This window comes from Heptranchias perlo, chromosome 5 (genome assembly GCF_035084215.1).
Source record: "Heptranchias perlo isolate sHepPer1 chromosome 5, sHepPer1.hap1, whole genome shotgun sequence".
Lineage (NCBI taxonomy): Eukaryota > Metazoa > Chordata > Chondrichthyes > Hexanchiformes > Hexanchidae > Heptranchias > Heptranchias perlo.
The window spans coordinates 13,768,965-13,796,051 of NC_090329.1; the positions used below are offsets into that span (position 1 = coordinate 13,768,965).

General features: G+C 45.9%; 1 protein-coding gene across 6 annotated transcripts in view; it reads right to left on the reverse strand.

Moving 5' to 3' along the window:
* Positions 1–27,087, reverse strand: part of fam135a (family with sequence similarity 135 member A) — a 268,472-nt gene that overhangs the window by 73,967 nt on the left and 167,418 nt on the right. Inside the window, exon 17 of one of the 6 annotated variants that reach the window (XR_010962864.1) lies at positions 6,900–6,967. The exons of the other annotated variants lie outside the window; for them this stretch is intronic. The gene's annotated coding sequence lies outside the window, so the exon portion shown is untranslated. The remainder of the gene's footprint in view (positions 1–6,899; positions 6,968–27,087) is intronic. 6 annotated transcript variants of the gene reach the window in all.

Sequence of the window (27,087 nt, forward strand, 5' to 3'; positions counted from 1 at the left end):
ATCTCTGTGAAAGTAAGATTTTTCTTCCAATCACACTGATGCAAGGGCCAATACTAATATTTTAATAGCCCTCAAGTCCAAGCAATTATCCACTTAACTCTGAGAAACAATTTTACTGGTGGTAAATATTTAACATTACCCATTTTTCCCAAAATTGCACTAAAAATTAGTTCATTTTAAAAAAAAATGGATAGTGTTTGGAATAGGATATTTGTCCCATTTCTCTCAAATTTCCAAAATGAATATTTTCTGCCTTATAGGAGACAAATTCTTTATTCAATTTCACTCCCTTGAAGGGGACAAATTCATCGCATCATCGTATGTTATAGCACAAATGGAGGCCATTCAGCCCACCGTGCCTGTGCCGGCTCATTGAAAGAGCTATCCCATTCCCCTGCTCTTTCTACATAGTCCTGTAAATTTTTGCCCTTCAAGTATTTATCCAATTCCCTTTTGAAAGTTATTACTGAATCTACTTCCACCACTCTTTCAGGCAGTGCATTCCAGATTATAACAACTGGCTGTATTAAAAAACACTCATCTTTCCTCTGATTCTTTTGCCAATTACTTTAAATCTGTGGCCTCTGGTTACTAACCTTTCTGCCACAGGAAACAGTTTCTCGTTATTTACTTGCTCAGAACCCTTCATGATTTTGAACATCTCTATCAAATCTCTTCTTAACTTTCTCTTTAAAAGAACAACCCCAGCTTCTCAGCATAATTGAAGTCCCTCATACCTGGTACCAATCTAGCAAATCTCTTCTGCACCCTCTCTAAGGCCTTAACATCCTTCCTAACGTGTGGTGTCCAGAATTGAACACAATGGGCCCGATATTAGGAGGGCGGCGGGTTCGCAGCGGGGGGTCGACTGGGCGCGTGGATAACACGCCCAGTGAAATCAGTGTGCTCCGCACGCAATCGCAGGCTAATTGGAGCCACTTACCTTTGCTTCCGGGTTTCGCCCTGGAAAGCTGCACAGCAGGCAGGCTGCGCATGCGCAGCATAGTCTGGCAGTGGAGGAACCCGATTTAAAGGGGCAGTCCACCAATGCTCTTCCTGCAGCAAACAACCAATTTTGAACCATGGAGCAGGCCAGAGGAAAGGCTGCCCCAAGACTTTCAGACTCCTCACTCCAGGTTCTGCTCGATGGGGTGAGGAGGAGGAAGGAAATCCTTTTCCCATCCGATGGGAGGAAGTGCCCTCCCTCCACCACTAAGGCGGCCTGGCTGGAGGTGGCCGAGGAGGTCACCAGCAGCGGCAATGTGCCACGAACCTGGGGGCAGTGCAGGAAGAGATTTAGTGACTTAACCAGGTCAGCCTAAGTGAGTATACTTACGCATTCTCCTGCACTCCGTCTTCCACATTACCTCCACACAACCCCTTCTGCACTGCCACCACAAGGCTCTCGCATCACTCCTCACATCCACTCAACTATCACCCTCACCTTGCCTGCACGTACTCACCGCCCCTGTCCCCAGTCGAACACTACTATGCAACCCAATCCTCATACAATCTCATGGCTATGTTGCACACGCACCCTCCCATGCATCTTCCTCACGCTCAACCCCACCCACACCAATGCATGCAGCGGGTCACCATGCAACCATCACTCAATCACGCCTCTGTGTTTTGCCTTGATAGGAGAAGAGATGCCAGAACACCCGGCAGAGGGCAAGGAACAGAGCGAGCCCGCCACACCAGATGGCACTAACAGACACAGAGCAGCAGGCATTGGATATCAGCCGCACGCTGGAGTGCCTGTCCGTGGCGGGTGCCGAGGCTGGGATTGCACAAGCGGCTGGTGACAGAAAGCAAACACTCAGCACTCATGATAGCGAATGATCTTAGCATCACTTGGCATCTGCAGCACCTCAACATCTGTCCACATGCCTAATATTGCTCTCTGTTCTCTTGCAGACCCATCTGCGAGCGCCATGACCGTGGAGGGCGATTCCTCAGAGGACCTGCCGGCCTCTGAGGGTCCATTGTCACATCTGAGCCAAGCATCCACCAGCGCAGATACACACACCTTGGGTGGGTCCCCGTCCTCACTTAGTTGGGCTTGCACGTGGTGAGTCACCGCGCACACGTGAGCACGAGCAGACCCTGGTGGCAGGGGCAGCCGTGGAGAGTCCACGTCGGTGGGAGCACTCTTCTCCAGGCTCTGCTCAGCTGGACCAAGATGCTGAACCCTGGGAGCCAGCCATGAAAAGGAGAGTCATCGAGGGGCAGCAGCACATTGCCGAGGTGCTGGAACAGGTGCCACGCGCACTCTCCACAATCGCGCAGAGGATGGTGGAGTCCAACTCCTGCATGAGGGGAATGGTGGCACAGGTGCAGGAAGGTATCTCCGAGATAGTGTCGCAGGGATGTGAAGGCATCTCTGAGATAGTGTCGCGGCTAGGTGCGAGAATGTCTGCAATGGAGGAAAGGCTAGCCTCCATCGAGCGTCAAGCACGGCTCAACAATGAGTCCATTCAGGCCCCGACAACGGCTGTTCGGATTCACGGTGAGCAACATTCTGCCGCCTTAAACAGGCTGACAGATACTTTACAAGTGGCCTCACAAAAGCCCTCCAAACTGTCGTCCAGCAGGGTGGAAGGAGTGATGTGGGCCTGGGCCAGGAGAGGGATGATGGTGAAAAGGGACATGGAAGTGGGGACGCCACTCAAAGCGCTCCCACGTTGCACCCGTTGCCCCCTTCTCAACCAGTTCCCGCAATGCTGCCCCCTCTCCAGGTGGCAGAGTCTGCCCCTGCACAGGTGCAGGTGGAGCAGTCTTTGGGGGGCCCCTCACGGGCACCGAAATCCAGAGGGCGTCCGTGCAGAGCATCTAATCGGTCAGGGCATGGACAAGAGCAACCTGCCACTACCTCTGCTGAAGCCTCAGGGGTAGCACCACGTTGGGGTTCCCATAAACGCAAGGCGAAGGTTTTGTGAGCACAAAGGGAATACACAAGGGTGTCTGACGATTTGTCGTCATGTTTTTTGTTTATATTTGTTTTCTGCCACATTCACAATAAATCCTATTATCACCACTACTGCCACGTCTTGCCCATTCTTGACTGGCTTGTGGAACAGATCCCTTTCATGGGGTTCACCATGAACACGCACACTTGATGCCACCCATTGGGTCATTCTACAGTGGGTGTAGGTGTAGTTGCACCACTGTTTTGTGCAGGGGGCAGGGGAGAGGGCTGGTATGGCCGCTCCTCTGTCCAGGTGATGAGGACTGGACTCTTCACACAATCTGATGTTGGGAGAACTGTTCACATATCAGTGACTCCCTGGCCACACAAGCAACCAGATGAGCCGCTGTTCTGCCCATGGGTTGTTGCTCTTCCTCGGCCTTCTCCTCTCGTTCTCAATATGGGTGGCAGGTGTGGATGGGGCCTCCTCCAGCGGCACCCCTCTCTGTTGTGCCATGTTGTGCAGGGCATAACAGACGACTATAATTCATCCCACTCTGTGTGGCGCGTATTGAAGTGCTCCCCCAGAATGATCAAGGCACTTGAAGCGCATCTTGGGAAGTCCTATAGCCTGCTCAATTGTAGAGCTGGTAGCAATGTAGCTGTCGTTATATCGACGCAGTGGCTCGGTGGTGGGGTTCCTCAGAGGTGTCATAAGCCACGTGTGCAGGGGATATCCCTTGTCCCCGAGGTGCCAGCCCTTGCAGGTGTTGGGTGAGTGGAAGAGGGGCGGCACGGTGGACTCCCCGAGGATGAAGGAATCGTGGCAGCTGCCAGGGTATCTGGCGCACACGTGAAGAAATCTCTTGCGGTGGTCACAGATGAGCTTATTGTTCATGGAGTGACAGCCCTTCTTGACAAACAGTCCTGGCTTGTGTGGGAGGTGCTCGTATTGCTATATGGGTGCAATCAATTACACCTTGCACCCGTGGGAAGCCAGCCACAGCGTGGAATCCCACTGCCCTCTCCGTCTGGCTGAGGTCATCCATGGGGAAGTTGATACAGTGCGAGGCCCTGTGAAACAAGCAGTCGGTGACCTGCCTTATGCACTTTTGTGCAGACGACTAGGAGACCCAGGTGATGTCCCCAGTGGCACCCTGGAAGGATCCAGAGGCGAAGAATTTGAGGGCAGTGGTGACTTTGACAGCGACAGGTAAGAAGATGGTGCTCGGTCCATCCGGGAGCAGCTCGTCGTTAAGGAGACTGCAGATGTCTGCGACTACCTGGCGACGGACTCTGAGCCTCCGTATGCACTGCTCCTCAGAGGTCCAGGAAGCTGAGCCTCGGTCTGCAGACCCTGTGGCGAGGGTAGTGTCTTCTGCGACGCATCTCTCTCTGCGGTTGCCCTCCCTCCTGCTGTGCAGGTGGATGTGTCACAGCACTGTGTTGTGGCGCTCCACGTGTCAGAGGTGGACGGCGTGGCCGGCGATGCTGTTCGTCCTCCGAGGAGGTCATGACTGCAACTACGGCGGCCCCCATCCGGACGATGTACGTTTGAGAGGGTCCTCAAGGTAGGTAAACGTGTCCGCACACCAGGGTTGAGGTTCCAAGTTGGTGAATTTTATTGTTAGGTGGAGGGTGGTGGAGGCCAAACTTTGTCCAAAGTGACAGAGTGGCCTCCTGCTATGAGTGAGGGTCTCTTTCCACCCCCCCATCTGTCAAATGGACCTTTGCAGCTGCCACAGGCTGATGGCTGCAACACGTCCATTTGAACTGGGAGTATTTCCCCCCAGTATGGGAAACAGTCTCAGTGCATTGCAAAATCCCACCCCTCCTAAAATATCAGGTCAATCAGGTCGGTAAACGACCTGAAGTACCTGTTTAATTGCTTTAAGTGGCACCCTGCCGGCTTTAATTGCTGGCGGGAGTCCCACATGCGGGGGCTGCGCGCGTGTCAGCGTGTCACTGGGGAACCCGGAAGTGGGCGGGTTGGAGCCGGGCTCCAGACCCGCCCTGGGAATCACCGATTTTCGCAGCCCCCCCGCCACGAATGCACCCGCTTGGGGGTGCGAAAATCGAGCCCAATACTTCAGCTGAGGCCTGATTCATTACTAAATGTCATTTTGGATTTCCTTTTGTATGATAGAGCTGCTCCAAATCAGGATTGTAGTTGCATCCAGGAATAGTTAACCCAAAAATCAATGCTTTAGACCTGTATAGGTGATGATCTGGAAATTCCTAAGCCAAAAAAATTAATATCAACTTGGTCCCACTAAGTTTTCTGGATCAATTATGTGGATGCATGAAGAAGGATATAATGTGGATGAATAATAGGTAATGCATACTGGAACAGGAAAAACCAAGTCAACACAAAGTTATTAACAAGACATGGGATGCATTTCAAGGATATTCCATTACATCAGAACAAGTTACTCAATCATTGGTGAGGCTACAGTTGAAATAGTTTATGAAATTATGGGCACAATTTGCTAAAAAAAAAAATCAATGCTTTGGCAACGGTCCATAGAAGAGCAATAAGGAATTATTCCAGGATTTAAGGCTCCAAGTTATGAAGACACTAACTTGTTTTCACTGGCAAAAAAGATGCCTGGGCATGATACAGGTTTTTTAAAGAGCAGAGAGGAATGTGTGAAAGAAGTGATCTTTACATCAGTCTTTTCACTGGCTGATGTAAAGAGTACCTTGGTCATTTATTCATCCCATTTTTCTTTCAACGTAGGTTACTGGCCATCCCATCGATACCTCCTCTATTTTTTCTCCTCTCCCTTTGTTCTGATTCTGTTAAAATCCAATTGTGAAGGACTGTAGCCCGAAATGTTAACTTATCTGTTCTTTCCTCAGATGCTAACTGATCTGCTGTGTTTCTCCAACATTTTTGTTTGTTGGTTGATATATTTTATTCAAGGAAGAAAAAAAATGTAAACTGGTTTACGCATGGCACAGTCATACATTTTTTTTTTAATGCCGACTTACAAGATAATGAATCTGTCCACATAATTTAATGTAATCGGTACAGTAGTTTATATAATTATGAGTTTTACATGGTAAGGTTGTGGAATCAAAGACATTACTGGAGTTCAGTTGGATGCTTGGCTAATCCTTCAGAAAGCTTGTATTCTGAATATTCCCACTAGGCCTCTCAACCTGCTCTCTAATTTGGCACATCAAACATCTCTCACTTACCACAAATGGATTCAAGAACTCACATGGAAGGGCATCACTAGGCTGGACCATTATAAGAGCAAGATTTTGTCATTCAAGTAACTAAAATTCCAACTTACCCAAGAACCTAGGTAGAAGAAGCAGTTTGCTCAGATTACTCTTGGGTACACAAGGACTTCCTCCAGGACTCAGTAACACTCTGCAACACCTAGGCCGACACCCTTTCAATAACAAAGATGCACATAAACATATCTCTGCCCTATATATTATGTGCATCTCCACAGTAAGTGTAAAGGGAGCTACGGAGTAAAACCCAGGCCACCAAATCATGGAAGAATGGAGCAGAATTTAGAACAAACACTCACACAATCATCACAGGCAACAAAAACGTGAGACGGCCAACATAAACACTGAATGTAACGAACTCAAGTCCGACAGATTTTCCTATAAGAATGCTGGAGAGGGTACCAAACCGACAATCCTACACACCTTCTGGTCCTGTTCTGAAATCCAACTACTCCTGAATAGTATGAAGGCCATGACCAGCATTAATACCCCCTCACACTCACTATCCTGCCCTCAGGGACTAGAATCCACTTGAGATGGCACAGTAGTGCAACTTGCAGCTAGCAATGACCAGATGCATCTCTCACAATATATCGAGTTTGTCCCTCACAGCTCATTAGACTAGGCCACTTGAATATATTTCATGTTACACTCACCCTCCCCACTCTAATAGGTTGCCAACAACAGTGACTGACTATTTGTATCTTGGCACACAATCACCCATGAAGGGAACATTACTTACCACAGTAACTCCTGTTTCTCTGGAGGGTCTTCTACACAGGCTGTGGGTTTTGATTTACGCCTGCACAACTGATCAGAAGATTGAAAAATCAATGCAAGATACCTCTGTACAAGACAGGTACCCCATGTCAAATAAATCCGCCCCCCCCCCCTCCATGATAAAAGGACCAATAAAATAAATAGAAGTATTTGGAGGAATTTAAGGGAAGTTGGGCAAGTCTGTGGGAAGCCGTTTAGCAGAAACAAGAGTTACTGATAGTTTCAATGAAAGAATATTTTTTCTAAAAACAAGTGACTGAACAACCACAGGCACGTAGGCTCCAATGGAGGTTGTTTTCCATTCAAAGATCAAGACATGGAAAAATGAAAAGGACATCAGGAAGAATAGAGACAATAAAGGAGCATCCAGTGCACTGGACACTAATTTACTTTCTTCACTGTTGTGAAGAATTCTGGAGGAAGGGTGCAGGTACACTTGCACTATATAAGTCTGAAATACCCAACCGTGTAAACTGTTGAGAAGCAACATCCAGGAGATGGTTGGAATGTAAAAGTGACATTCTACCTCCCTCCATCCCTTGTATGTGGATGAGAACCCACTCAAAAAAAACCTAACAGAATTCTAGGTTTTATCAAAAGAAGTATCGAACATAACAGCCAAGAGGTAATAATGAGCCGAAACAAAACCATAAGACCTCAGAGTACTCTGTGCACTATTCACAGATTATCGGAACTATATTGAGGCTTTAAAAGAGGGTACAACGCAGATTCACTAGGATGCTGCCTGGTATAATATGAAAAGACTAGAAAAATTGAGGTTTTCTTTATTAAAACACAGATTATGGGGCGATATGTCAGATTACATAGAAGCAGACTGTGTCCAGTCGTTGTGGGGTCTAGAATGAGACGGTCATAGATACAAGATTAAATGCAAGAGATTTAGAGCAGATAGCAAGAGAAACTACATTACACACAGATTTGTAGAGCTGTGGAATTTACTTCTAGGGTTAGTAGTTGTGGCAGAAACTATGCCAACATTCAAGATCAGATTGGTTAGGTGCATAAACACAGTGGGTAAATGTGTTCAGGACCATTTGCTTGCACGGCAAGTAAATACTGACAAGGGCTGATTGGTACAAATTACTGTATCTAGAAATACATATACTGCCATATTTTCAGTGGTAACCCATTCTCTAAAAAGCCAATCGTTCAGACTATTTTCACTTCAGAATCCATGTTTTTCGTGGGATATGCACATCATGAAAAATATGCATCTACATGCATAATTATTTGCCTAAGCTCAGTAACAAATCAGGGATTGGTAGCCTTTTCTGTTGATTTAATGCACACCTGGTGCAGTGGATGACACTATGTTCCCTGGGAATACCAGACCTTTCGTACAACTATATCTACCTCTTTAGCTACATCTGCATTCCCCGGGCTCAATGTGAGGGGTACCTTTTGGACTTTATGGTGTTGGCAGTGAGCCTTGCCCTTCAGGAGCGCACACCAGAAACTTGGGTGAGCACTGTGCATGATTTTCCAACCACTGAACATCTGCTCCAAAGGAAATTGGAACTGGAGGCTTGAGGTCTTCAGTATATCCGTGGCACTCAGCACACCCCAATGCAGAAGAGGTTGAGAGCTAGTACAGAAGTTCATTTGGACACTAACTTCTATGTTAAGACCATAAGAGATAGAAGCAGGAGTAGGCCATTCAGCCCCTCGAGCCTGCTCCGCCATTTAATGAGATCATGGCTGATATGATTTTTACCTCAACTCCACTTTCCCACCTTTTTCCCCATATCCTTTGACTCCCTTGCTGATCAAAAATTTGTCTAACTCAGCCTTGAATGTATTCAATGACTCAAAGCCTCCACAGCTTTTTGGGGTAAAGAATTCCAAAGATTCACAACCCTCTGGGAGAAGAAATTCCTCCTCATTTCAGTCTTAAACGGGTGACCCCCTTATTCTGAGACTATGCCCCCTAGTGTCAGAATCCCCCATGAGGGGTAACATCCTCCCAGCATCTACTATATCGAGTCCCCTCAGAACCTTGTATGTTTCAATAAGATCTCTCATTCTTCTAAACTCCAATGAGTATAGACCCAACCTGTTCAATCTTTCCTCATAAGACAACCCTTCCATACCCGGAATCAACCTAGTGAACCTTCTCTGAACTGCCTCCAATGCGAGTATGTCCTTCCTTAAATAAGGGCACCAGAACTGTACGCAGTATTCCAGGTGTGGTCTCACCAGCACCCTGTACAGTTGTAGCATGACTTCCCTGCTTTTATACTCCATTCCCCTAGAAATAAAGGCCAATATTCCATTTGCCTTCTGGATTACCTGCTGCACCTGTACGTTGACTTTTTGTGTTTCATGTACGAGGACACCCAGATCCCTCTGTACCACAGCATTTTGTAGTATTTCTCCATTCAAATAATATTTTGCTTTTTTATTTTTCCTCCCAAAGTGGATGACTTCACATTTTCCCACATTATATTCCATCTGCCAATATTTTTCCCATTCGCTTAACCAGTCAATGTCCCTTTGCAGACACTGTGTCCTCATCGCAACTTGCTTTTCCATCTATCTTTGTATCATCAGCAAATTTGGCCACAAGACACTCTGTTCCTTCATCCAAGTCATTGATTATATATTGTAAATAGTTGAGGCCCCAGCACTGATCCCTGCAGCACCCCACTAGTTACAGATTGCCATTTTGAAAATGATCCTTTTATCCCGACTCTTTGTTTTCTGTTAGTTAGCCAATCCTCTATTCATGCCAGTATATTAGCCACAACACCATGAGCTCTTATCTTGTGCAATAATCTTATGTGGCACCTTATCGAATGCCTTTTGGAAATCCAAATATACTGCATCCATCGGTTCCCCTTTATCCATCCTGCCCGTTACTTCCTCAAAGAACACTAATAAATTTGTCAGACATGATTTCCCCTTCATAAAACCATTTGACTCTCCTTCATTGTATTATGAGTCTCCAAATGTCCTGCTACTACTTTTTAATAATGGATTCTAGCATTTTCCCAATGACAAATGTTAGGCTAACTGGTCTATAGTTACCTGCTTTCTGTCTCACTCCCTTCTTGAATAGGGGTGTTATGTTTGCAGTTTTCCAATCCACTGGGACCTTTCCAGAATCTAGTGAATTCTGGAAGATTACAACCAATGCATCCACTATCTCTGTAGCCACTTCCTTTCAGACCCTCAGATGCAAGCCATCAGGTCCAGGGGACTTGTCAAGCCTTTAGACCCATTACTTTACCTAATACTTTTTCCTCTAGTGATGGTGATTGTTTTTAGTTCCTCCATCCCCTTTGCCCCTTGATTTTCTACTATTATTGGTATGTTATTAGTGTCTTCTACTGTGAAGACACATACAAAATATCTGTTCAATCCCTCTGCAATTTCCTTGTTTTCCATTATTATTTCCCCAGTCTCATCCTCTAAGGGACCAATGTTTACTTTAGCTACCCTCTTCCTTTTTATATACTTGTAGAAGCTTCTACTGTCAGTTTTTGTATTTCTTGCTAGTTTACTCTCAATTTATTTTCTCCCTCTTTATTATTCTTTTAGTCATCCTTTGCTGGTCTTTAAAGTTTTCCCAATCTTCGGGCTTACCAGTAATCTTTGCCATGTTGTATGCTTTTTCTTTTAACCTGATACCATCCTGGACTTCCTTAGTTAGCCATGGTTGGTTCACCCTTTTTGTGGAGTCTTTCCTCTTCGCAGGGATATATTTTTGTTGCGAGTCATAAAATATCTTTTTTAATGTTTGCCACTGCTTCTCCACCATCATACCATCTAATCTGTTTACCCAGTCCACTTTAGCCAATTCTGCCCTCATTCCTTTATAATTGCCCTTATTTAAGTTTAATACAGTAGTTTCAGACCCAAGATCCTCACTCTCAAACTGGATGTGAAATTCTATCATGTTATGATCACTGCTTCCCAAGGGATCCTTTACTTTGAGATCATTAATCAATCCTGTTTCATTACCGATTACCAGATCCTTATTAACTAATTTATATTTTGCCCTACAGTGTAGCTACTGTTAGGGGGCCTATATACTACTCCAACCAGTGATTTCCTTCTCTTGCTATTTCTTACCTCCACCCAAACTGATTTGACACCTTGATCTTCTGAGCCAAGATCATTTCTCACTATTATACCAAATTCATCCTTTATTAACAGACCTACCCCACCATCTTTACCTTTTTTTCCTATCCTTCGAAAATGTTAAATAACCCTGAATATTTAGCTCCCAACCTTGGTCACCTTGCAACCATGTCTCTGTAATGGCCACGAGATCATACCCATGTGTTTCTATTTGTGCCGTCAATTCATCAATCTTATTATGAATGCTGTGCGCATTCAGATAAAGAACCTTTAATTTTATCTTTTTACCATTCTTTCCTATCCCGGCCCGATTTGCTAGTGCACTCTTATGTTTGTACGCTGTCCCTTCCTGACACATTCTGTTTATCATTACCCCCATCACTTTCCTGTACTACTTCCTTGACTTTTCTCTTTATCAATCTAAACTTTGCCCCATCTGAGCCCTCCCCCCCTCTATTTAGTTTAAAGCCTTCTCTACCACCCTAGTTATTCGGTTTGCCAGAACACTGGTCCCAGCGTGGTTCAGATGAAGCCTGTCCCAATGGAACAGCTCCCTCTTTCCCCCGTACTGGTGCCATGAATCGAAACCCACTTCTCCCACACCAATCTTTGAGCCATGCATTCATCTCTCTGATCTGATTTACCCTGTGCCAATTTGCTCGTGGCTCAGGTAAAAATCTGGAGATCACCTTTGTAGTTCCGCTTTTTAATTTAGTTGACATCTGCCTTTGAATGCAGCTGGTGCAACTGAGCAGTACTGCAACCACATAGAATGGGCGCTAAAGGTGACCAGCTATACATATCCTCCCTCCCCCGACACCAAGAAAGTGCCTAGAACACAGGTGGAGGAAACTGCAGATCATCCAAGACAGCGGCAGTGGAGGGGTCGAGAGAGGCAGTGGAGAGCTAGAGCTGGGTGTTATCTGCGTATATGTGGAAACTGACCCCATGTTTTCGGATGATGTTAACAAGGGGCAGAGTGTAGATAAGGAACAGGAGGGGGCTGAGTCCATGGGGGACTCCCGAGGTGACAGTGCAGGGTGGGAAGAGAAGTCCCAAAGGTAGGGGAGTCTATAACGAGGGGGCATAGATTTAAGGTGAGAGGGGAGAGATACAAAAGGGTCCAGAGGGGCAATTTTTTCACTCAAAGGATGGTGAGTGTCTGGAACAAGCTGCCAGAGGCAGTAGTAGAGGCGGGTACAATTTTGTCTTTTAAAAAGCATTTGGACAGTTACATGGGTAAGATGGGTACAGAGGGATATGGGCCAAGTGCAGGAAATTGGGACTAGCTTAGTGGTATAAACAGGGCGACATGGACATGTTGGGCCGAAGGGCCTGTTTCCATGTTGTAACTTCTATGATTCTATAAGTCGTTGCTGGAGATGATCTGGCTACAAATGGATAATGGAACCAAGCAAGAGCAGTCCCACTGAGCTGGATAACAGAGGAGGATAATGTGGTTAACCACGTCAAAGGCAGCAGAGAGCCAAGGAGCCTGGAAGAGGGATAATGCACCACAGGCAGAGAATGTCGATCCAAGACTTTGGTTAAGGCCATTTCAGTGTTTTGGGAGTGGCAGAAAACTAATTGGAGGGATTCAAACATGGAGTTATTGGACTAATGGGCATGGATCTGGGAGGTGACAACACATTCAATCTCTCTTTCCTCTCAAGTCCTTGAAGATGGAGCACAGTTTGCAAGGACAGAGGTCGATGGTGGGTTTTTTCAGGATGGGCTCGATGACTAATTTTGAAAGTGGGAAGGAAAGAGAAAGAGGGAATCCCTTGAGAAGAGGGAACAATTTATAATTTCAGCTAGCATGGGGCTAGGTTTGGAAGTTGGGTGGTCAGCAGTTTAATAGGAACGGGGTCAAGGGAGCAGAAAGTGGGTCTCATGGACAAGGTGAGCTCAGAGAAGGCAAGAGAAGAAACAAAAGAGAAACGAGAGAGTGGGGGGGGGGGGGGTGTTCAAGCTAGGGTAGGAGGCCTGGGGGGGTATTGGCTTGGTGGACAAATGGAGGGGGAAAACAGCAGAGTGACAAAGAAGTCCATAAGCTTCTTGCACTCAAGGATGAGGGTGGAAGAGGGGTTTTTTGGAGGCTGTTGGTAGTAGGGAAAAGATGCTGGGGGTTAGCTTTGATCTCCTGGATGATCCTAGAACAGTAGAGATGCATGCACTATTAAGCATCCCGAACTATAGCCATTAGTAGTACACTGACAAGCACATGAACAGATGCAACTGGAGTCATTTTCCTGTTGATTCACTGGGCAAAGATGACAAAAATCAGCCCAAGTGACCAACATACGCTATTTGGCGAGGTTAATGAGTATTGTCTCAAATTTGACCATGCAAATAGGTTTGAATGTCACTGGTTCAGAATGAGCTAAAACCTTCTAAACATCTTTTAGTTGTAGTTCTTTAGAAACAACTACATGTGGAAATTTGTGATGCCTGGAAATTAAAGAACAAGGTTCTGTGGTGAGTGAATAAGCCATCAAATGAAATATTCCAACGGGATACTTCAATGTAAAAACAGCAAAAGAAATGCTACCAACAGCTTGGTCAGAATAGGGTTTGTTAATCCATGAGTGATAAAGGGCATGTGAAAACAGGACGATTATATTAATGAAGGATATCAACCACCTAATATAAATTCGGAGCGCTCATGCTTTGGAGTCTAAGTTGGTAAATTTAACGTATGACAAATCCTGATCCAGAATGCTAAGGAAGCAAGACCGACGGCTCACAGTAATCATAAATGAACTAGAAAGCATGCAGGGAATGGCAATCTGGCACCTTGATGATAATGACTACGGCATCATTACATTCAACATAATCCAGGATTCAATGCTACGGAGGACAAATACCCAGGTAAATAATTTTTAGATGTCCATTTTCAAGGGAATAGCTTAAACAACTTGACCATGGTAGGAGTATTGAATTATAGAATCTTACAGCACAGGAGACCATTCAGCCCATCGTGCCTGCTCTTTGAAAGAGCTATCCAATTAGTCCCATACCCCTGCAATTTTCTCCCCTTCAAGTAGTTATCCAATTCCCTTTTGAAAGTTACTTTTGAATCTGCTTCCACCACCCTTTCAGACAATGCATTCCAGATCATAATAACTTGCTGCGTAAATTTATTTTCCCATTTCATATCTGGCTCTTTCACCAATTGCCTTAAATCTGTGTCCTCTGGTTAGGAACCCTTATGCCAGTAGAAACAGTTTCTCCCTATTTACTCTGGAGAGCTGTCCCAAGACTAGTCAAGCAACAGCCTGACATAGCCATACTCACAGAATCATACCTTTCAGTCAACGTCCCAGGCTCTTCCATTACCATCCCTGGGTATGTCCTGTCCCACAGTGGGACAGGACATACCCAGGGATGGTCAGGAGGGAGTGGCCCTGGGGGTCCTCAACATTGACTCTGGACCCCATGAAATCTCATGACATCAGGTCAAACATGAGCAAGGAAACCTCCTGCTGATTACCACCTACTGCCCTCTCTCAGCTGATGAATCAGTCCTCCTCCATGTTGAGCAACACTCAGCAACCACTGAGGGTAGCAAGGGCAGAGAATGTACTCTGGGTGGGGGACTTCAACGTCCATCACCAAGAGTGGCTCGGTAGCACCACTACTGACTGAGCTGGCCGATTCCTGAAGGACATAGCTGCCAGACTGGGCCTGCGGCAGGTGGTGAGCGAACCAACAAGAGGGAAAAACCTACTTGACCTCATCCTCACCAATCTACCTGTCGCAGATGCATCTGTCCATGACGGTATTGATCGGGGTGACCACCGCACAGTCCTTGTGGAGATGAAGTCCCGTCTTCACACTGAGTACACCATCCAACGTGTTGTGTGGCACTACCACCGTGCTAAATGGGATAGATTCAGAACAGATTCAGCAGCTCAAAACTGGGCATCCATGAGGCGCTGTAGGCCATCAGAATTGTGTTCCAGCACAATCTGTAACTTCATGGCCCAGCATATTCCTCACTCTACCATTACCAACAAGCCAGGGGATCAACCCTGGTTCAATAAGGAATGTAGAAGGGCATGCCAGGAGCAGCACCGGACATACCTAATAATGAGGTGCCAACCTGGTGAAGCTACAACTCAGGACTACATGCATGCTAAACAGCGGAAGCAACATGCTACAGACAGAGCTAAGCGATTCCACAACCAACGGATCAGATCACAGCTCTGCAGTCCTGCCACATCCAGTCGTGAATGGTGGTGGACAATTAAACAACTTTCCTGCAACGTATGAGGTAGACAACGTTGGCCGAGTCACAGGAGTATGAACCATGTACCTGGTGGGTGGTGTCCTCTCGTGTGATGGCGGTATCTGTGTCGATGAGCTGGCATGTCTTGCAGAGGTTGCCGTGGCAGGGTTGTGTGGTGTCGTGGACGCTGTTCTCCTGAAAGCTGGGTAATTTGCTGCGAATGATGGTCTGTTTGAGGTTGGGTGGCTGTTTGAAGGCGAGTAGTGGAGGCGTGGGGATGGCCTTAGCGAGGTGTTCGTCGTCATTGATGACATGTTGAAGGCTGCGGAGAACATGGCGTAGTTTCTCCGCTCCGGGGAAGTACTGGACGACGAAGGGTACTCTGTTGGTTGCGTCTCGTGTTAGTCTTCTGAGGAGGTCTATGCGATTCTTCGCTGTGGCCCGTCGGAACTGTCGATCGATGAGTCGAGCGTCATATCCCGTTCTTACGAGGGCGTCTTTCAGCGTCTGTAGGTGTCCATCGCGTTCCTCCTCGTCTGAGCAGACCCTGTGTATTCGCAGGGTCTGTCCATAGGGGATGGCCTCTTTGACGTGGTTAGGGTGGAAGCTGGAAAAGTGGAGCATCGTGAGGTTGTCCGTGGGCTTGCGGTAGAGTGAGGTGCTGAGGTGCCCGTCTTTGATGGAGATTAGTGTGTCCAAGAAAGAAACTGATTCTGAGGAGTAGTCCATGGTGAGCTTGATGGTGGGATGGAACTTGTTGATGTTATAGTGTAGTCTCTTTAGTGATTCCTCGCCGTGGGTCCATAGAAAGAAAATGTCGTCGATGTATCTGGTGTATAGTGTTGGTTGGAGGTCCTGTGCAGTGAAGAAGTCCTGCTCGAACTTGTGCATGAAAATGTTGGCGTATTGGGGTGCGAATTTGGTCCCCATGGCTGTTCCGTGTGTTTGGGTAAAGAACTAGTTATCGAAGGTGAAGACATTGTGATCCAGGATGAAGCAGATGAGTTGTAGGATGGCGTCTGGAGATTGGCTGTTGTTGGTGTTGAGTATTGATGCTGTCGCAGCGATGCCGTCATCGTGGGGGATACTGGTGTCGAGTGCCGAGACGTCCATCGTGGTGAGAATTGTTCCTGGTTCAACTGGTCCGTGGGTACTGAGTTTTTGTAGGAAGTCTGTAGTGTCGCGACAGAAGCTGGGGGTTCCCTGTACGATGGGTTTCAGGATGCCCTCGATGTATCCAGAGAGGTTCTCACACAGGGTTCCGTTGCCTGATACGATAGGACGTCCGGGTGTGTTGGCTTTGTGTATCTTTGGGAGGCAGTAGCAGTCTCCCACGCGGGGAGTACGTGGGATGAGAGCGCGTAGGATGATTTGAAGGTCTGGATCGAAGGTCTTGATCAGTTTGTTGAGCTGATGGGTGTGTTCTTTGGTCGGATCTGCGGGTAACCGTCTGTCGTGTTCCTGGTTGTCCAGTTGTCGGTATGCTTCTTTGCAATAGTCAGTTCTGTTCTGTATGACGATGGCTCCTCCTTTGTCCACTGGTTTGATGACGATGTTGCGGTTGGTCTGGAGAGCGTTGATGGCGTTGCGTTGTGCTCGGGTGACATTCTGGACTGTCTTCCGAGTGCGGCTGATGAATCTGGCATTGACGCATTTCCTGACAGCTTGAGCATACATGTCAAGCTGAGGGCAGCGACCCTCCGGAGGAGTCCAGTGTGACTCTTTCCTCTTCGGTTGCTGTACCGCGGATCCCTTTGTCTGCTGTTCCGGATCGTTGATTGTCTCATTGGGTTCGCTGCTGAAATCTTGGGGTTTGTGGAAGTATTCCCGGAGCCTCATTCTCCTGATGAATTCCTCTGTGTCCGCCGCGAGACGAACGGGGTCCATTTTGGTAGTGGGGCAGAAATTGAGCCCTCGGCTGAGAACTTCGATTTTGTCTGGTTGAAGGGTGTGGTCGGACAAATTGACGATAGACTTCCCTGTGGATGCAACCGTGGTACCGGGGGAAGCTTGGTCAATGCTGGTGGTGATGCCGAGTTTCTCAAGCTTCCTGCTCTTGGTTTTCATGTAGGCAGCGTAGTTCCATTGCCTCGTCTGTTTGGCGGTATCTCGTAGCTGGTCTGCTGTGTCCTGAGTACAGGTTGAGAGTATGGACTCTCTTAGTTTCGAGGTTGCGGCGTCTGCTGTAGAGTTGGTGTACGAGATGGTTGCGGAGTGTGCGAGAGGTACGACGGCAGAGTCTCTCAGCGTAATCAGAGTTGTATGTGGACTTGAGTGGGTTCGTGATCTGTAGTCCTTTCGGGATCTTGTCTGCTTTCTTGCAGCTCTGTAAAAACTTGATGTCTGTGTCTATATGCGCGATCTTCTTGGATATCCTTTCCACTGTGAGCCGGCAGTTTGTGGTGTCGATGGTAGCCATGATGTGCAGATGCCGCTGATGGACTGGGGTTGACAATTGTAAACAATTTTACAACACCAAGTTATAGTCCAACAATTTTATTTGAAATTCACAAGCTTTCGGAGGCTTCCTCCTTCCTCAGGTGAATGTTGTGGAAATGAAATCCTCGAATCCTTCGCATTTATAAATCATCAGCAAAGTGATGGAAAGTGTCATCGACAGTGCTATCAAGCGGCACTTACTCACCAATAACCTGCTCACCAATGCTCAGTTTGGGTTCCACCAGGACCACACGGCTCCAGACCTCATTACAGCCTCGGTCCAAACATTGTCAAAAGAGCTGAATTCCAGACGTGAGGTGAGAGTGACTGACCTTGACATCAGCATTTGACAGAGTGTGGCACTGAGGAGCCCTAGTAAAATTGAAGTCAATGGGAATCAGGGGGAAAACTCTCCAGTGGCTGGAGTCATACCTAGCACAAAGGAAGATGGTAGTGGCTGTTGGAGGCCAATCATCTCAGCCCCAGGACATTGCTGCAGGAGTTCCTCAGGCAGTGTCCTAGGCCCAACCATCTTCAGCTGCTTCATCAATGACCTTCCCTCCATCATAAGGTCAGAAATAGGGATGTCCGCTGATGATTGCACAGTGTTCAGATCCATTCGCAACCAATCAGATAATGAAGCAGTCCGCGCCCACATGCAGTAAGACCTGGACAACATCCAGGCTTGGGCTGATACGTGGCAAGTAACATTTGAGCAAGGCAATGACCATCTCCAAGAGAGAGTCTAACCACCTCCCCATGACATTCAACGGCATTACCATCGCCAAATCCCCCACCACCAACATCCTGGGGTCACCATTGACCAGAAACTTAACTGGACCAGCCACATAAATACTGTGGCTACAAGAGCAGGTCAGAGGCTGGGTGTTCTGCAGCAAGTGACTCACCTCCCGACTCCCCAAAGCCTTTCCACCATCTACAAGGTACAAGTCAGGAGTGTGATGGAATACTCTCCACTTACCTGGATGAGCGCAGCTCCAACAACACTCAAGAAGCTCAACACCATCCGGGACAAAGCAGCCCGCTTGATTGGCACTCCATCAACCACCCTGAACATTCACTCCCTTCACCACCAGCGTCCCGTGGTTGCAGTGTGAACCATCCACAGGATGCACTGCAGCAATTCCCAAACCCGCAACCTCTACCACCTAGGACAAGGGCAGCAGGCACACGGGAACACCACCACCTGCACGTTCCCCTCCAAGTCACACACCATCCCAACTTGGAAATATATTGCCGTTCCTTCATCGTCGCTGGGTTAAAATCCTCGAACTCCCTACCTAACAGCACTGTGGGGGAACCTTCACCACACGGACTGCAGTGGTTCAGGAAGGCGGCTCACCACCACCTCCTGAAGGGCAATTAGGGATGGGCAATAAATGCTGGCCTTGTCAGCGACACCCACATCCCATGAACAAATAAAAAAAAACTCAAAACCCGTCATCATTTTAAACACCTATATTAATTCTCCACTTAACCTTCTTTGCTCATTGGAGAACAATCGCAGCTTATCTAGTCTCCTTGCGTAACTGAAGTCCCTCATCACTGGTACATTCTCGGAAATCTCCTCTGCACCTTCTCCAAAGCCTTGACATCTGTCCTAAAATGTGGTGCCTGGAATTGGACAATACTTCAGCTGAGGCCTAACCAGTGATTTACAAAGCTTTAGCATAACTTCCTTGCTTTTGTAGTCTATGCCTCTATTTACAAAGCCAAGGATCCCATATGCTTTTTAACAGCCTTATTTACTTGTCCTGCCACCTTCAAAGATTTCTGTACGTAAACCCCCAGCTCTCTGTTCCTGCACCCCCTTTGAAATTGTGCCAACTAGTTTATATTGCCTCCTCTCATTCTTCCTTCCAAAATGCATCACTTCACACTTCCCTGAATTGACTTTCATCTGCCATGTGTCTGCCCATTTCACTAGTCTGTCTATATCCTCCTGAATTCTGTTACTATCTTATTCACTGTTTACTACTTTTCCTAGATTTGTGTCATCTGCAAACTTTGATATTAAGGAGGAGTGTGAAATATTAGATGGGATAAACATAGTGAGAGAGGAAGTATTAAGGGGATTAGCATCTTTGAAAGTAGATAAATTGCCAGGCCCAGATGAAACATATCCCAGGCTGTTAAGAGGAGCAAGGGAGGAAATAGCGGAGGCTCTGACCATTTTCCAATCCTCCTTGGCGACAGGCTTGGTGCCGGAGGATTGGAGGACTTCTAACGTTGTACCGTTGTTTAAAAAAGGAGAAAGAGATAGACCGAGTAACTATAGGCCATTCAGTCTAACCTCCGTGGTGGGCAAATTATTGGAATCGATTCTAAGGGACAGCATAAATAGTCATTTAGAAAGGCACGGGTTAATCAAGGACAGTCAGCATGGATTTGTTAAGGGAAGGTCATGTCTGACTAACTTGATTGAATTTATTGAGCAGGTAACCAAGGAGGGTCACTGGGGGTAATGCATTTGATGTAGTGTACATAGATTTTAGCAAGGTTTTTGACAAAGTCCCACATGGCAGACTGGTCAAAGTAAAAGCCCATGGGATCCAAGGGAAAGTGGCTAGTTGGATCCAAAATTGGCTCAGTGGCAGGAAGCAAAGGGTTATGGTTGACGGGTGTTTTTGCGACTGGAAGGCAGTTTCCAGTGGGGTCCCGCAAGGCTCAGTGCTAGGTCTCTAGCTTTTTGTGGTATTAATGATTCAGACTTGAATGTTGGGGGCTTGATCAAGAAGTTTGCAGGCGATACAAAAATTGGTCGTGTGGTTGATAGTGAGGAGGAAAGCTGTGGATATCAATGGACTGGTCAGGTGGGCAGAAAAGTGGCAAATGGAATTCACCCGGAGAAGTGTGGGTAGGACCTCAAAAGGTAGTAATCTCAGGATTGCTACCAGTGCCACGGGCTAGTCAGAGTAGGAATGACCGGATAGCTAGGATGAATACGTGGCTTGAGAGATGGTGCAAGAGGGAGGGTTTCAAACCATTGGAACCGGTTCTGGGGGAGGTGGGACCAGTACAAATTGGACGGTCTGCATCTGGGCAGGACTGGAACCAATGTCCTAGGGGGAGTGTTTGCTAGTGCTGTTGGGGAGGGTTTAAACTAATGTGGCAGGGGGATGGGAACCGATGCAGGAAGTCAGTGGGAAGTAAAGTGGTGACAGAAACAAAAGGCAGTACGGGAGAGTGTACAAAACATGACCGGACAGATGGTCTGAGAAAGCAGGGCAAAGACCAAAGGAAGTCTAGATTAAACTGCATTTATTTCAATGCAAGAAGTCTGATGGGCAAGGCAGATGAACTCAGGGCATGGATGGGTACATGGGACTGGGATGTTATAGCTATTACTGAAACATGGCAAAAGGAGGGGCAGGACTGGCAGCTCAATGTTCCAGGGTACAGATGCTATAGGAAAGATAGAGCAGGAGGTAAGAGAGGAGGGGGAGTTGCGTTCTTGATTAGGGAGAACATCAAGGCAGCAGTGAGAGGGGATATATCCGAGGGTTCGCCCACTGAGTCTTTATGGGTAGAACTGAAAAATAAGAAGGGAGAGATCACTTTGATAGGATTGTACGACAGACCCCCAAATAGTCAATGGGAAATTGAGGAGCAAATATGTAAGGAGATTACAGACAGCTGCAAGAAAAATAGGGTGGTAATAGTAGGGGACTTTAACTTTCCCAACATTGACTGGGACAGCCATAGCATTAGGGGCTTGGATGGAGAGAAATTTGTTGAGTGTATTCAGGAGGAATTTCTCATTCAGTATGTGGATGGCCTGACTAGAGAGGGGGCAAAACTTGACCTCCTCTTGGGAAATAAGGAAGGGCAGGTGAGAGAAGTGTTAGTGAGGGATCACTTTGGGACCAGTGATCATAATTCCATTAGTTTTAAGATAGCTATGGAGAATGATAGGTCTGGCCCAAAAGTTAAAATTCTAAATTGGGGAAAGGCCAATTTTGATGGTATTAGACAGGAACTTTCAGAAGTTGATTGGGAGAGTCTGTCGGCAGGCAAAGGGACGTCTGGTAAGTGGGAGGCTTTCAAAAGTGTGTTAACCAGGGTTCAGGGTAAGCACATTCCTTATAAAGTGAAGGGCAAGGCTGGTAGAAGTAGGGAACCTTGGATGACTCGGGAGATTGATGCCCTAGTCAAAAAGAAGAAGGAGGCATATGACATGCATAGGCAGCTGGGATCAAGTGGATCCCTTGAAGAGTATAGAGATTGCCGGAGTAGAGTTAAGAGAGAAATCAGGAGGGCAAAAAGGGGACATGAGATTGCTTTGGCAGATAAGGCAAAGGAGAATCCAAAGAGCTTCTACAAATACATAAAGGGCAAATGAGTAACCAGGGAGAGAGTAGGGCCTCTTAAGGATCAACAAGGTCATCTATGTGCGGAACCACAAGAGATGGGCGAGATCCTGAATGAATATTTCACATCGGTATTTACGGTTGAGAAAGGCATGGATGTTAGGGAACTTGGGGAAATAAACAGTGATGTCTTGAGGAGTGTACATATTACAGAGAGGGAGGTGCTGGAAGTCTTAACGCGCATCAAGGTAGATAAATCTCCAGGACCTGATGAAATGTATCCCAGGACGTTATGGGAGGTTAGGGACGAAATTGCTGGTCCCCTAGCAGAGATATTTGAATCATCGCCAACTACAGGTGAGGTGCCTGAAGATTGGAGGGTCGCAAATGTTGTGCCTTTGTTTAAGAAGGGCGGCAGGGAAAAGCCTGGGAACTACAGACTGGTGAGCCTGACATCTGTAGTGGGTAAGTTGTTAGAGGGTATTCTGAGAGACAGGATCTACAGGCATTTGGAGAGGCAGGAACTGATTAGGAACAGTCAGCATGGTTTTGTGAGTGGAAAATCATGTCTCACAAATTTGATTGAGTTTTTTGAAGGGGTAACCAAGAAGATAGATGAGGGCTGTGCAGTAGACGTGGTCTACATGGACTTTAGCAAAGCCTTTGACAAGGTACCGCATGGTAGGTTGTTACATAAGGTTAAATCTCACGGGATCCAAGGTGAGGTAGCCAATTGGATACAAAATTGGATTGACGACAGAAGACAGAGGGTGGTTGTGGAGGGTTGTTTTTCAAACTGGAGGCCTGTGACCAGCGGTGTGCCTCAGGGATCGGTGCTGGGTCCGCTGTTATTTGTTATTTATATTAATGATTTGGATGAGAATTTAGGAGGCATGGTTAGTAAGTTTGCAGATGACACCAAGATTGGTGGCATTGTGGACAGTGAAGAAGGTTATCTAGGATTGCAACGGGATCTTGATAAATTGGGCCAGTGGGCCGATGAATGGCAGATGGAGTTTAATTTAGATAAATGTGAGGTGATGCATTTTGGTAGATCGAATCGGGCCAGGACCTACTCCGTCAATGGTAGGGCGTTGGGGAGAGTTATAGAACAAAGATCTAGGGGTACAGGTTCATAGCTGCTGGAAAGTGGAGTCACAGGTGGATAGGGTGGTGAAGAAGGCATTCAGCATGCTTGGTTTCATTGGTCAGAACATTGAATACAGGAGTTGGGATGTCTTGTTGAAGTTGTACAAGACATTAGTAAGGTCACACTTGGAATACTGTGTACAGTTCTGGTCACGCTATTATAGAAAGGATATTATTAAACTAGAAAGAGTGCAGAAAAGATTTACTAGGATGCTACCGGGACTTGATGGTTTGACTTAGAGGGAGAGGTTGGATAGACAGACTTTTTTCCCTGGAGAGTAGGAGGTTAAGGGGTGATCTTATAGAAGTCTATAAAATAATGAGGGGCATAGATAAGGTCGATAGTCAAAATCTTTTCCCAAAGGTAGGGGAGTCTATAACGAGGGGGCATAGATTTAAGGTGAGAGGGGAGAGATACAAAAGGGTCCAGAGGGGCAATTTTTTCACTCAAAGGGTGGTGAGTGTCTGGAACGAGCTGCCAGAGGCAGTAGTAGAGGCGGGTACAATTTTGTCTTTTAAAAAGCATTTGGACAGTTACATGGTTAAGATGGGTATAGAGGGATATGGGCCAAGTGCAGGCAATTGGGACTAGCTTAGTGGTATAAACTGGGCGACATGGACATGTTGGGCCGAAGGGCCTGTTTCCATGCTGTAAACTTCTATGATACATTTGGGGAGGGCAAACAAGGCAAGGGAGTACACAATAAATGGGAGGATACTAAGAGGTGTAGAGGAACAAAGGGACCTTGGAGTGCATATCCACAGATCCCTGAAGGTAGCAGGTCAGGTAGATATGGTGGTTAAAAAGGTATACAGGATACTTTCCTTTAGCCGAGGCATAGAATGTAAGATCAGGGAGGTTGTGCTAGGACTGTATAAAATGCTGGTTAGGCCATAGCTTGGTTACTGCGTACAGTTCTGGTCATCACATTACATGATGTGGAGATGCCGGTGATGGACTGGGGTTGACAATTGTAAACAATTTTACAACACCAAGTTATAGTCCAACAATTTTATTTTAAAATCCACAAGCTTTCGGAGGCTTCCTCCTTCCTCAGGTGAATGTTCCGAAAGCTTGTGGATTTTAAAATAAAATTGTTGGACTATAACTTGGTGTTGTAAAATTGTTTACAATCACATTACAGGAAAGATGTAATTACACTAGAGAGGGTACAGAGGAGATTTACGAGGATGTTACCATGGTTGGAGAATTTTAGTTATGAGAAAAGATTGGAAAAGCTGGGATTGTTTTCTTTGGAACAAAGGAGGCTGAGGGCAGATTTAATTGAGGTATATAAAATTATGACGGGACTAGATAGAGTGGATCGGGAGGAACTATTTCCCTTTGCAGAGGGATCAGTGACCAGGGGGCACAGATTTCAAGTAATTGGTAGAAGGATTAGAGGGGAGCCAAGGGGAAATGTTTTCACCCAGAGGGTGGAGGGGGTCTTGAACTCACTGCCTGAAAGGGTGGTAGAGGCAGAAACCCTCAACTCATTTCAAAAGTACTTGGATGAGCACCTGAAGTGCCGTAACCTACAGGGCTACGAACGAAGTGCTGGAAAGTGGGATTAAGCTGGATAGCTCTTTTTTGGCTGGCACAGACATGATGGATCAAATGGCCCCCTTCTGTGCCATAACTTTCTATGATTCTGTCATTATGCCATGTATATACAAGTCCAGGTCATTAATATATATCATAAAGAGCAGTGCTCCTAATACAGACTGCTGGGGAACACCACTGTATACTTCTCCAGTCTGAACAACAACTGTTCACCACTACTCTCTGCTTTCTGTCCCTTAGCCAATTTTGTATCCACGATGCCACGGTCCCTTTAATCTCATGGGCTTCAATTTTGCTATTTTCTGATAACATTTCAATTGAGGAGAAATTAGATACCTTTAAAGGCACACTGCTGAGTATACAGAGTAAATACACACCAACAATTAGCAACTGCAAACTAAACAAATATGATCTTAAATAGATCAACAAGAAAGTTCTAAGTGAAACCAAAAAATTCTATAAACACTGCAGAGATTGAACAGAACATCAAGTAATTCTTTTAGTACAATAAAGTGAAAAATGCAGCTAATAATAAACATTGTAGTTGATTTACTCAATGATTACCTTCTTGAAATATTCACTGAAGATACTAATAAGCAAGCTCTACATTATCTGAGATAATCCAAGTAGACGCAGCAACTTCAACATCAATGAGATGGATGCCCTAGAATGACTCAAAAAGGCTAACAAATAAATCCCTAGGGATGGATAGTACTTATCCTCAATAGAGAGACCAGAGCGCTGACTGTCATACCAAGGGAGTCAATGAGTGCTGAGTAGTCCTGCTGGATGTAGGTACAAGCTAACTTAACATCTAAATTCAAGAAAGGCCAACACGTCAATGCTGTGCAGGACTGAGGGAGTGCTGCATCATTGGAAGAGCCATCTTTCAGATGAGATGTTAATCAGCAGCCTTATCTGCCCGCTTAGATGGACACAAAAGATTTCACAGCACTATGTGCAGAAGAGCAGGTATCCTTAACTAACACCACCAGAAGAAAATTATCTGGTCATTCATTCATTTGCTATTTGTTGTCCTTGTTGCGTGCAGATTTACTGCCAAATTTACCTACATAATAATGACTGCAGTTCAAATGATATTCATTGGTTGTAAAACATAGATGTCCTGAGGACATAAGGCACTATATAAATGCAAATCCTTTCTTCTTGCATCAATAACTGGTAAATTAATGAAATAATCAGGAGCAAACTTGAGGATTGCTTTTTTTAAAAATAATAACCTAGTAGCCAACATTGCTTCAGAAGAGGAAGATGCTACCTGACCAAACTCCTTGACTTTATTTTGAGGAAGTGACATCCTGTTTGGACTATGGAAAGCCATGGTGTACCTAGCATTCCAGAAAGCCTTCGATAAAATTCCACACAAAAGGGCATAAAGAGCAGAATTCCAGGAAAAACCTAGAAACTGGCCGAAGGAAAGGAAATGGAGGGGACTTTAGTCCCTTCATCTGCCCTTAACATCTAAGAAGAATGTCTCTAAGGTCCATGCTCAGCCTGTGTTATTTCAAATTTACATTGACTTGGATTCAGAACTCAATTCAAATAGATCAAATTTTCAGCCAGTATTAAATTAAAGTGGGGGGGGGGGGGGGGAGGAGAAGAGAAGTGCAGACAAGTCTCGTGAGGCACAAAATCAGTTACAGAAAATCTAAGTGGGCAAAGTATCAGGTGAAATTTAATACTGATTAGCATAAAGTACAGCATACAAGAAAAAAATTACATGGTATTCATACCCTGGAAATGGTATCGAACTAGCTACAGGTGAAGTTGAAGAAAACCTAAAGGTAGACTTAGACTTGGCACTTAACACATTCAGCCATTGTGAAGCAGCAATCAACAAAGCGAACAGAATTCTGAAAATATTGCTAACAGAACAGCATGGCATGTTGGAGCATTCCATGTTGAAATTTTATAGTGCACTAGTCAGACCACATCTTGAATACAGTGACAATTTTGGTCACAGATGTATTTAAACCTGGAGGTGCTGCAGAGAAGACTTGAGGCTGATTCCTAGCATCAGAAGATTGAGTTACAAGGAAAGACTGGAGAATTTGGGCTCTTTAACCTTAAAAGGAGGCAACTAAGAAGGTACCTCATAGAAGGGTACAAGACATTATATTGTTATTAGCCGATTGACCGGGATCTGAAGATTCTTTGATTCTGTCTGCTGGTTGCATTGTTAGTTTCACAGATAAATCAATTACTCACAAGGGACAGATGAGAACACGGATACTGATTGTGATAAAATCATATTGCCAATTCATTCTAATTTGTTCTATCCACTAACAGCGTGGCTCTCTTTAAGACACCA